Source organism: Aphelocoma coerulescens, chromosome 13 (assembly GCF_041296385.1).
Source record: "Aphelocoma coerulescens isolate FSJ_1873_10779 chromosome 13, UR_Acoe_1.0, whole genome shotgun sequence".
In the NCBI taxonomy this organism is placed as follows: Eukaryota; Metazoa; Chordata; class Aves; order Passeriformes; family Corvidae; genus Aphelocoma; species Aphelocoma coerulescens.
The window spans coordinates 19,562,079-19,573,680 of NC_091027.1; the positions used below are offsets into that span (position 1 = coordinate 19,562,079).

An 11,602-nucleotide genomic window follows, 5' to 3' on the forward strand; every position below is an offset into this window, starting at 1 on the left:
GTGAGCGCTCTGGAAGTATTACGGGACTCTGCAACGAAGCCTTTACATTTTCTCTTCTGAGGTACCTTCCGGTACATCCACGGCCGTGGAGTTGCGGTGAGTCAGGGAGGGAGGAGGAGGGAGGGTCCACTTAAGTTTCAGCAATGCCACACCACCTTGTCTCCTCTTAACCCAGGCATACCCCGCGACGACGGCGTCGGCCTCGGAGCGCGGCCGAAGCGTGCGGTCGGAGGACCCCGGCCTTCTTAGGGGACGGTGAGTAGCGGAATTGTCGGGGCTTTGGCCGACGTGCCACTAAGTTCCTGTAGTGATGTTTGGTTTTCTTTATTGTGGCTGACTAGGAGACGACAGCCCGGTGATGACAGGAGCTTCCCAGAGGGTGAGCCGGCCTTCTGTTGTGCCTGAGGAGGATTCCCATCTCCAGATGCCTGAGAGATAAGTTGAGGGCTACAATCCACTGAGGGAATGAATGTGCGGTGTTGGGTCAGGGCTCGCCGGGAGGGATTTTTGAGTCAGATATGGAGGTGGGGATGTCCAGGAAGGGGCCCCTTAGGCCACATAAAGGGCAAGTCTCACTTTTGATCACAATGCCGAGGTGTGCAGAGCAGAGCAGTCCCGGTGTGTGTCACTTGTCTATTGTATGTTCTGTGTCTTTTGGGCATCTTCTGTTGCAGGTCTTTTGCCTTAGCCCTTTGAGATGCTTATTGGAAATGTTGGGTGTTATTCTTAGCATCTCTGCTCTCGGTGCTCTTTGGCCCGGTGCCGATACCATCGATCCTTTGACTCAAGAGCTTGGAGGTGCATCAGAATCGCATCTCTCTTTAGAAGTGTCGAGTCAGATGTCTTTTATGGTCTTGTTCTGAGCTGTATTCACAGCTGTATGCCGCAATGATCCATTATAGCGGATTAGGACTTGTCAGAATGCAAAGAGCGGTAGAGGATTCTGACCGTACGATTCTCGGGCATCCGTCTTTGCAGTTCTCGGAATAAGTCCTTCCGCCGGGGTTCTTCGAGCCTCATCGGCTCACCGTCGGTCTCGCTAGGTCATCTCATTCCTCGGTCTCTCGGTCCTTGCGATCGTTCTTCTCTACGAGGGTTTTCTCTCTTCATCGCATCCCCTCCTTTGTCCTTTCCTGTGTCACAGGTGTCTGCGTAAATTTGGCCCGGAGCTGCTCTGCCCTGCTGCACGGTCTGGCATATGGGTGTAATAGGACAAGGCCTGGGGACTTGTAACTTGTGGTGTAGGCTGTAGTTTGGCCTCTAGATGGTATTCCTAGATTGACACAAGATAGCTGGGGCTGTGAAGTTCTCATGCAGCACTTTGACTTTTGTCATCGCTTTCTTTCAGATGCGGAGGGATTAAATCCGTGGCAGAGCGCCCTGGACCGGGTGACGGGGTTCCCACCGGAAGGTCAGTCACCATTTGTGTTTGTGGAGCAAGCGCAAATGGTGGCTGTGTTACAGCATTGTTCTTTGTCTTTATTTTTAGGAGGTCAAGCTGGATCTCAGCCATCAAGGTGAAGTGAGTGAGGTAAGTGGTGACTAGTGGACCGAACTAGTTTTTCTTCCTCACTTATCAATTTCTGGTGCAGCTCTAAGCATCTGTTATTTTTTGCGCATTTTAGGCGGTCCACCGGCAAGATGTCCCGGTCGGGGATGCTGGCAGCCAGGTGGGTGCAAGCTTAAGCTATAGGTGCAGTGTACTTTAATTGGAGGGGGGAGGTTGTGATTTCAGAGTCTTTCAGGATGTTTTTTGCTTTGTTTCTTTGCAGGTGCTGCTGCTGCCTTGGATGTGCCAAGAAATAGAGACAATCAGGTGAGTTGGCCTTTAAGTGGGGCAAGTAATAGGTGAGCGGTATGTGGCAGTGTGCTAAGCATGTACCTTTTCGCTTTGCAGGTATTTTCTGGGCCGCCTCTGGAATCGGATGAAGATTTGAGGTGAGCCAGGGTACTGGTGCGGAGGACCCCCGGGGATTAATATTCTCGAGGGCCACAGTGACGTTTTCTGTTTTGTTGTCTTAGGTGCCGTGAGCAGCTGCGGAGGTGAAGTTTGGAAGCGGCAGGTAAGCGAGCCTGGGCCCTTAGGAGGGAGGGAGGCCTTGCGGAAGGGGTCGCTTTTGGGACGTCTCACTGCGGTCTGAATTTTTTTTCTGAATTTTTGCAGCCACCAAAACAGACCCTGGGGACCGTATCAACATCCATGGCGCCCGTGTGCTCATTTCCATTGAGGATGGATTTTGTCGGCTCGTCTTCCAAAAGCTAAGTGTTGGGACCGGTGGTGGGGACAAGGGAAAACCCTTTGGACTTGCAGGAGGCAATTTGAAGTTAGCTTAGAGGAGAGGGCTGTAGAGGGATAGGCCCCTTAGAAGTAAAGGGAGAGGGTTTCTCCTCAGCATCACCCGACCTTTTGCCGGGCAGGACGGTTCCGACCCGTCTCCGTGTTCTCACGAGCTTCACGTCATCGGCCTTCTCCGAGTCTTGATGTCATCGCAAAACCTTTTGGCCCAGGAGCTCGCCTTTGGGTCCGGAGCGATCGCCCCGGTCCCCCAGCAGTTGTTGCCTTCTTCTCTAGGCCTACTGAGCTTGAGCATCCTCTTAACAGCTTTGGTACCAACTTCTTGTAAGGACTTATGTTTTGCTATCATGTGCTATTGCCATAGAGCTTTCTTTCCTTTGGCATCATCGGCCTCTGGCTCATCTTGCAGTAGGAATCTTGGGTCCATCAGGTGAGACTGCTGGGCAGTTTCAACTTGTGTCTATGTTCTGTAGGTTGTGTCTATGTTATGTAGTGTCCATTGTCCTCTGTGTCACAGGGCTTTGTTGCATATCAGTGACTTTTTTTGCATTGTTCTGGGCCGTATTGGCTGTACTCTACTTGCCTACTTTCCCAGATGGGGCTTATTCTGGCATCTTTACCTTTTCACTTCTTGAGACTGGAGGAAGTACACAAGATGTTCTCATCTATCTTCCTTCTCAGTTTTAGTACTGGCTTCTTTTCACATGTCATTCCCTTGGACCTCTAGAGGGAGGGTATCGGACCCTCCCTCCATGACCGCAATATTTCAGTAGGTTCCATCGCCTCTAAGTGTATTGTGCTCAAGAATTAATCTTCTGGAGACTCATCTCAAGCCCTCGTGTCATCTTTTCTTAATTTGGGGTGCCGCCCCTCTGTGCGCCGCTTAGGGTCGGAGCCGCCCTGCCCTGGCATGTAGAGTCACAGTTAGGTAGAACAGTCATAAAACTTAAGGGTTCATTTATTTTCTGTGGGGTTTTGGGTAGAAAATTTATGGGCCTGGTGTGGGGATAACTCCTAGCCACGGGCCACTCTCTGACCGCTTCACATTTTCTTGCAGGTCCCGAGGTGGCTTTGGATCTCCACGGTCACAGATGCTACCGATTTTCCCGGAATCTACGGCTCGATGTCGAGGAGCGGCAGCCAGGGAAGATGTATCGAAGTATTTTCATTGGTGGAGTGTTTTGATGAATGGCTACAGTCAGTGTGTAAGCTGAAGAGCGTGTGACTGTCTGTATCTGTGTGTGAGAGGTTGTGTGTGCTTATGTGGTTGTGTCTGCCTGTGAGTGTGTGTGTGTGGAATGGTTCTAACCTTGTGTGTTTGGTTTTTGCCTTTCAGGTTTTTCAACACATTTTTAAATTTAGAATAAAAAAACCCCAGCTGGGGGGGTTTTTTTTTTTTTCCCCCCCGGCTGGGTTTTTTTTTCCTCGGTCCCGGCCGGTCTGTGAGGCGATGTTCATCGCCAAGGTTTGGGTGCGGACCGTGCCGGGCCGGGGTTTTGTCAGGCAGGACGATTTGGAGGCTCTCGGGAACCCCGTTCCCGAGCAGCCAGGGTGGGGAGAGTGGTTGAGATGATGGTGGGGTTGTGTGGAAGCTGAAAGAGGTGTGGTGTGTGTGTGTGTGTGTGGTGGAATGGTTCTAACCTTGTGTGTTTGGTTTTTGCCTTTCAGGTTTTTCAACACATTTTTAAATTTAGAATAAAAAAACCCCAGCTGGGGGGGTTTTTTTTTTTTCCCCCCCGGCTGGGTTTTTTTTTCCTCGGTCCCGGCCGGTCTGCGAGGCGACGTTCATCGCCAAGGTTTGGGTGCGGACCGTGCCGGGCCGGGGTTTTGTCAGGCAGGACGATTTGGAGGCTCTCGGGAACCCCGTTCCCGAGCAGCCAGGGTGGGGAGAGTGGTTGAGATGATGGTGGGGTTGTGTGGAAGCTGAAAGAGGTGTGGTGTGTGTGTGTGTGTGTGGTGGAATGGTTCTAACCTTGTGTGTTTGGTTTTTGCCTTTCAGGTTTTTCAACACATTTTTAAATTTAGAATAAAAAAACCCCAGCTGGGGGGGTTTTTTTTTTTTCCCCCCCGGCTGGGTTTTTTTTTCCTCGGTCCCGGCCGGTCTGCGAGGCGACGTTCATCGCCAAGGTTTGGGTGCGGACCGTGCCGGGCCGGGGTTTTGTCAGGCAGGACGATTTGGAGGCTCTCGGGAACCCCGTTCCCGAGCAGCCAGGGTGGGGAGAGTGGTTGAGATGATGGTGGGATTGTGTGGAAGCTGAAAGAGGGGTGTGTGTGGTGGAATGGTTCTAACCTTGTGTGTTTGGTTTTTGCCTTTTAGGTTTTTCAACACATTTTTAAATTTAGAATAAAAAAACCCCAGCTGGGGGGGTTTTTTTTTTTTTTCCCCCCCGGCTGGGTTTTTTTTTCCTCGGTCCCGGCCGGTCTGCGAGGCGATGTTCATCGCCAAGGTTTGGGTGCGGACCGTGCCGGGCCGGGGTTTTGTCAGGCAGGACAATTTGGAGGCTCTCGGGAACCCCGTTCCCGAGCAGCCAGGGTGGGGGAGAGTGGTTGAGATGATGGTGGGATTGTGTGGAAGCTGAAAGAGGTGTGTGTGTGGTGGAATGGTTCTAACCTTGTGTGTTTGGTTTTTGCCTTTCAGGTTTTTCAACACATTTTTAAATTTAGAATAAAAAAACCCCAGCTGGGGGGGTTTTTTTTTTTTTCCCCCCCGGCTGGGTTTTTTTTTCCTCGGTCCCGGCCGGTCTGCGAGGCGATGTTCATCGCCAAGGTTTGGGTGCGGACCGTGCCGGGCCGGGGTTTTGTCAGGCAGGACAATTTGGAGGCTCTCGGGAACCCCGTTCCCGAGCAGCCTGGGGGGGGGAGAGTGGTTGAGATGATGGTGGGATTGTGTGGAAGCTGAAAGAAGTGTGTGTGTGGTGGAATGGTTCTAACCTTGTGTGTTTGGTTTTTGCCTTTCAGGTTTTTCAACACATTTTTAAATTTAGAATAAAAAAACCCCAGCTGGGGGTTTTTTTTTTTTTTTCCCCCCCGGCTGGGTTTTTTTTTCCTCGGTCCCGGCCGGTCTGTGAGGCGATGTTCATCGCCAAGGTTTGGGTGCGGACCGTGCTGGGCCGGGGTTTTGTCAGGCAGGACAATTTGGAGGCTCTCGGGAACCCCGTTCCCGAGCAGCCTGGGGCGGGGAGAGTGGTTGCGATGAGAGCAATGGTGGGGTTGTGTGGAAGCTGAAAGAGGTGTGTGTGGTGGATGACTGGTATGTTCTCCCTGTGGTGCTGTTGTTTTGGGTTTTCTGTAACAATAAAACAAAATGTAGCAAGTTTTCCAGAAATAGAGTAATTGTTATATTGTATTGATATGTATTTGCCTTGTGCTGCTCTGTATTGGTCTGTATTTGTGTCTGCTGCTGTATTTCCATGTATTGCTCTGTATGCAAATAGGACTTTTACCAGTGTGTATATGGATTGTATTTGTACTTTATTTGTATACATTGTTGTTTCTGTATATTGTGCTAGAGTGTAAATACAAAAATCCATTCAATAAAGTTGAATAAACTCTAAAACCCTAATAAAGATCCCCAGCCCCCCCCTCCTTCCTTGGCTCCTGTCTTTCTTTGGTGTGGTTTAGTCATTTATTCACTGTATTTCTTGCTTTGCTTCACTTTACTTTTCTCTGTCTATCTTTATTTCTGTGTCTGTTTTTCTTTTTCTCATTGTTTCTACCTCTGTCTCTCAGTTTCTCCTCACTCTCTCCAATTATGTTTCTCTCTAGGTTTATTTCCCTATTTCTCTTTAACTATTTCCTTGTTTGTCTCTGACTCCATTTCTTTGCTTCTCTAGAACTCTGTTTCTTTGCTTTCCTATTTCTCCTTATTGCTTTGTCTCTCTCTTTTTCTCTTTAACTCTGTTTCTGTCCTTCTCTATTTTTCTCTTTTAACTCTTCTTTGTTCCTCTGTTTGTCTTTATTCCTGTGTTTTCTCTACTTTTCTCTTTCCTCTTCTCTCCAACTCTACTTTTCTGTCTTTAACTTTGCTTTCTCTCTCTCTCTAACTTTTTAACTTTACTTTTCTCTTTCCCGCTGACTCTTTTGCTTTACTTTCCCCTTTCTCTTTAACTTTTCTACTTTACTTTCCTGTTTCTCTCTAACTTTTCAACTTTGCTCTTCTCCTTCCCTCTAACTTTTCTGCTTTGCTTTTCTCTTTCCCTCTAACTTTTCTACTTTGCATTTCTCTTTTTCTCTTTCTCTCTAACTTTAACTTTTCTACTTTGCTTTTCTTTTTCTCTCTCTCTAACTTTAACTTTTCTACTTTGCTTTGCTTTTCTCTTTTTCCCTTTCTCTCTCTCTAACTTTAACTTTTCTACTTTGCTTTTCTCTTTTTCTCTTTCTCTCTCTAACTTTAACTTTTCTACTTTGCTTTTTCTCTTTCTCTCTCTCTAACTTTTCTACTTTGCTTTTCTTTTTCTCTTTCTTTCTCTCTAACTTTAACTTTTCTACTTTGCTTTTCTCTTTCTCTCTAACTTTAACTTTTCTACTTTGCTTTTCTCTCTCTTTAACTTTTCTACTTTTTCTCTTTTTTCCTTCTCTTTAACTTTAACTTTTCTACTTTGCTTTTCTCTCTTTCTCTTTCTCTCTAACTTTAACTTTTCTACTTTGCTTTTCTCTCTTTCTCTCTAACTTTAACTTTTCTACTTTGCTCTTCTCTTTCTCTCTAACTTTAACTTTTCTACTTTGCTTTTCTCTCTCTTTAACTTTTCTACTTTTTCTCTTTTTTCCTTCTCTTTAACTTTAACTTTTCTACTTTGCTTTTCTCTCTTTCTCTCTAACTTTAACTTTTCTACTTTGCTTTTCTCTCTTTCTCTCTAACTTTAACTTTTCTACTTTGCTTTTCTCTCTTTCTCTTTCTCTCTAACTTTAACTTTAACTTTTCTACTTTGCTTTTTTCTCTTTCTCTCTAACTTTAACTTTTCTACTTTGCTTTTCTCTCTTTCTCTTTCTCTCTAACTTTAACTTTTCTACTTTGCTTTCTCTCTTTCTCTCTAACTTTAACTTTATTTCTAACTTTTGTTAGAATAAAGTTTACTTTTCTTTATAGCTTAAATTTAAAAAAGCAGCAGTAGGGCTTTTAATGCTCCCTGGGAGTAAAAAAAAAAAAGTTTTACATATAGAATTTTTACTCCCAGGGAGCATTAAAAGCCCTACTGCTGCACCAGACTTATTATTTTTCTTCTTTTTATATATAGTATATAGGGCCCCTAATTAGTGCTCCAGCTGGGAGCAACCTAATTGAATGAATTAGTCATCACATAGCTACTCCCATCTGGAGCAGTAATTGAATTAGGTAATGGGATACCCCCCCCCCCCCCCCCCCCCCCCCCCCCCCCCCCCCCCCCCCCCACCTATCACTCACCCCAAGCCCCCTCCCCCATTCATCACAGGCCCCCACCCCCCACATATGCGTCGCCGCCCCCCTGGCCCGTGTCACACGCCCCCCCTGGCCCCGGTCGCTGCCCCCCTGGCCCACCCCACACGCCCCCCCTGGCCCCGGTCGCCGCCCCCCTGGCCCACCCCACACGCCCCCCCTGGCCCCGGTCGCCGCCCCCCTGGCCCACCCCACACGCCCCCCCTGGCCCCGGTCGCCGCCCCCCTGGCCCACCCCACACGCCCCCCCTGGCCCCGGTCGCCGCCCCCCTGGCCCACCCCACACGCCCCCCCTGGCCCCGGTCGCCGCCCCCCTGGCCCACCCCACACACCCCCCGGCCCCGGTCGCTGCCCCCCTGGCCCACCCCACACGCCCCCCCTGGCCCTGGTCGCCGCCCCCCCTGGCCCCGGTCCGCCGCCCCCCTGGCCCGCGTCACCCGCCCCCCCGGCCCGGTCGCCGCCCCCCTGGCCCGCATCACACGCCCCCCCGGCCCCGGTCGCCGCCCCCCTGGCCCGCGTCACACGCTCCCCCCCCCGGCCCCGGTCGCCGCCCCCCTGGCCCGCATCACACGCCCCCCCCCAGCCCCGGTCGCCGCCCCCCTGGCCCGCGTCACACGCCCGGCCCCGGCCCCGGTCGCCGCCCCCCTGGCCCGTGCCACACGCCCCCCCCGGCCCCGGTCACCGCCCCCCTGGCCCGCGTCACACGCCCCCTCCCGGTCCCGGTCGCCGCCCCCCTGGCCCGCATCACACGCCCCCCCCCAGCCCCGGTCGCCGCCCCCCTGGCCCGCGTCACACGCCCCCCCCCGGCCCCGGTCGCCGCCCCCCGGCACCGCCCTGCCGCCCACGTCACGCCGCTGCGTCACGCCCCTCGGCGCCGCCCCCTGTCCCGCGTCACGCCGCTCCGCCCCCCGGCACCGCCCACCGCCGCCTGCGTCACGCCGCACCGCCCCCGGCGCTTGCGTCACGCCGCGCCGCCCCCCGGCGCCGCCCCCGGCGCTTGCGTCACGCCGCGCCGCCCCCCGGCGCCGCCCCCGGCGCTTGCGTCACGCCGCGCCGCCCCCCCGGCGCCGCCCCCGGCGCTTGCGTCACGCCGCGCCGCCCCCCGGCGCCGCCCCCGGCGCTTGCGTCACGCCGCGCCGCCCCCCGGCGCCGCCCCCAGGCGCTTGCGTCACGCCGCGCCGCCCCCCCGGCGCCGCCCCCCGGCGCTTGCGTCACGCCGCGCCGCCCCCCGGCGCCGCCCCCGGCGCTTGCGTCACGCCGCGCCGCCCCCCGGCGCCGCCCCCGGCGCTTGCGTCACGCCGCTCCGCCCCCCGGCGCCGCCCCCGCCGCCTGCGTCACGCCGCTCCGCCCCCGGCGCCGCCCCCGCCGCCTGCGTCACGCCGCTCCGCCCCCCGCCGCCTGCGTCACGCCGCCCCGCCCCCGGCTCCGCCCCCCTCCTTCGCGCGCGCGCGAAATGTAGCCCCGCCCCCTCCCCTCACGCCGCTCCGCCCCCCTCCTTCGCGCGCGCGCGAAATGTAGCCCCGCCCCCCTCCCCTCACGCCGCCCCGCCCCGGCTCCGCCCCCTTCCTTCGCGCGCGCGCGAAACGTAGCCCCGCCCCTCTCCCCTCACGGCATTTCCCGCCCCCGGCACCGCCCCCTCCGCCAGTCCCGCGCCGACCCTGCAGCTGCCGGCAGCCAGAGCCCACCGGTCCGGCACCCGCCGCCGCCTGCAGCCACCGCCCAGCCCTCCGTGAGCCGCCGCCGGTCCCGCACCACTCCGCCGCCGCCTGCAGCCACCCGCCAGCCCTCCGTGAGCCGTCGCCGCCCCCCCCCCGGTCCCGCACCGCTCCGCCACCCCACACCGCCCCACCGCACCTCCCACCGCCCGCCGCTCCCCCTCCCGCCATTCTGGGTCCCCTCACGGTATCCCCTGCCCCGTGCCGCCCGCGGTTCCCTCACGACAGCCCCCCCCCGGCACTCCGACCCCCTCAGGGCAACCCCCACCCCGTGCCGCCCGCGGGTCCCCTCACGGCACCCCCCCCACCCCGCGCCGGTCACGGCAGCCCCTCCCGGCACTCCGGACCCCCTCAGGGTATCCCCCACCCCGTGCCGCCGGCGGGTCCCCTCACGGCACCCCCCCACCCCGCGCCGGTCACGGGCAGCCCCTCCCGGCACTCCGGACCCCCTCAGGGTATCCCCCCACCCCGCGCCGGTCACGGCAGCCCCTCCCGGCACTCCGGACCCCCTCAGGGTATCCCCCGCCCCTTGCCGCCCGCGGGTCCCCTCAGAGGGGCACCCCCCCCAAGCCCCCCCACGCCGCCTCACGGCGGCCCTTCCCGCCATTCCGGCTCCCTCAGGGCAGCCCCCCCAAGCCCCCCCCCCTTCCCGCCAGTCGCGCACCACCCCACAGCACCCCTCAGGCCACCATTTTAGCCCACCCAGCCACAAGCAGGCAGATCCCCCCACACCAGGAGAGCAGCACAGCCCCACGGAAGGAGAACACCCACACAAAAAAAGGTTAGAAAACCACAAAAAGGGTGGCAGCCAAGGAGGGACACAATAAAGGCTGAGAGCCCAGGGGGAGAGTGCAGGGGGACATAATAAAGGCTAAGAGCCCAAGGGGAGGCAGCAGGAGAATATAATAAAGGCCAAGAGCCCAGGGGGATGCCAGGGAATAAAGAGAACGGGCTCAGAAACCACACACTCCACAACAAACACAAGAGGTACCGATACACGAGCCCCGTTCCCTAAACCTAACCTCAACCAGGACCCCAAACAACACCCCATTCCCCCCAAAAAGCAGCCCCAGGTAGCAGCCCTCCCCACAGCTGGAGGCAATCGCCCTGATGCCGAGCCCATGCCAGCACCCTCCCCACAGCTGGAGGCAATCACCCTGAACGCCGAGCCCATGCCAACACCCTCCCCACAGCTGGAGGCAATAATCCAAAATGCTGAGCCCATGCCAGCACCCTCCCCACCCGACCCTAGCCCCAAACCCTAACCCCAGCCCCAGCCCCGACCCCAACCCTATAGCCCCAATACCCATACAATGCCAGAGCCCCACCACCAGGACCACGGCAGGAGCCCACCACACAAGGGACAACGCACGCCAGCCAGAGACCAGCAGGTAAGGGCCAGGGGCCAAGGGGGACAGTAGTACACAGGGTAGGGGCACAGGTGCCCACCAGGGGTGCCAGGTGCAGGCAAGGAGCAAGGGCCAGGGGTGCAGGCACAGGGCAGGAGTGCAGGTTAGGGGTGGAGGTTCAAATGAGCACAGGTTAGGGGTACAGGTGCACAGTAGGAGTACAGGTAAGGGGTGCAGGTGCAAGTAGGGACCACACACTAGGGGTGCAGGTGCACACGAGGATCACAGGTCAGGGGCGCAGGCATAGGGCAAGAGGCAGGGTCAGGGGTGCAGGTGAGGAGCACAGGCTAGGGACAGGTGTGCAGGGCAGGAGGCAGGGGTAGGGGTCACAGGCCAGGGGCCACGGGCCACAGGGTCTGGGGTTAGGGGTCCAGGGTCACGGGGCCAGGAGCCAGGGGCCGAGGGCTAGGGGCCAGGGATCCAGGGCTAGGGGTCAGGGATGCAGGGCTAGGGGCCCAGAGCCAGGGGTTAGGGGTGCAGGGGTCCAGGGGTAGGGGCCCAGGGCCAGGGGTACAGGGCCAGGGGCCAGGGGTCCAGGGCCAGGGGTTAGGGGTGCAGGGGTCCAGGGCTAGGGGCCAGGGATCCAGGGCTCGGGGCCCAGAGCCAGGGGTTAGGGTGCAGGGGTCCAGGGGTAGGGGCCCAGGGCCAGGGGCCAGGGGTGCAGGGCTAGGGGCCAGGGATCCAGGGCTAGGGGTCAGGGATGCAGGGCTAGGGGCCCAGAGCCAGGGGTTAGGGGTGCAGGGGCCCAGGGGTAGGGGCCCAGGGCCAGG

General features: G+C 56.8%; 1 long non-coding RNA gene across 3 annotated transcripts; it reads left to right on the forward strand.

Annotated features, from left to right (window-relative positions):
• LOC138118044 (uncharacterized) lies at positions 1-3,637 on the forward strand. 3 transcript variants are annotated; one of them, XR_011154972.1, is made up of 10 exons: positions 1-96; positions 176-255; positions 342-439; positions 1,349-1,411; positions 1,490-1,531; positions 1,626-1,670; positions 1,746-1,816; positions 1,898-1,938; positions 2,023-2,063; positions 2,165-3,637. It is a non-coding gene; the product is annotated as an uncharacterized lncRNA (long non-coding RNA). The 3 variants fall into 3 exon arrangements; XR_011154971.1 differs by having other exon boundaries at positions 342-379; XR_011154973.1 differs by having other exon boundaries at positions 342-379; positions 1,773-1,816.
• Positions 3,638-11,602: the final 7,965 nt, after the last annotated feature.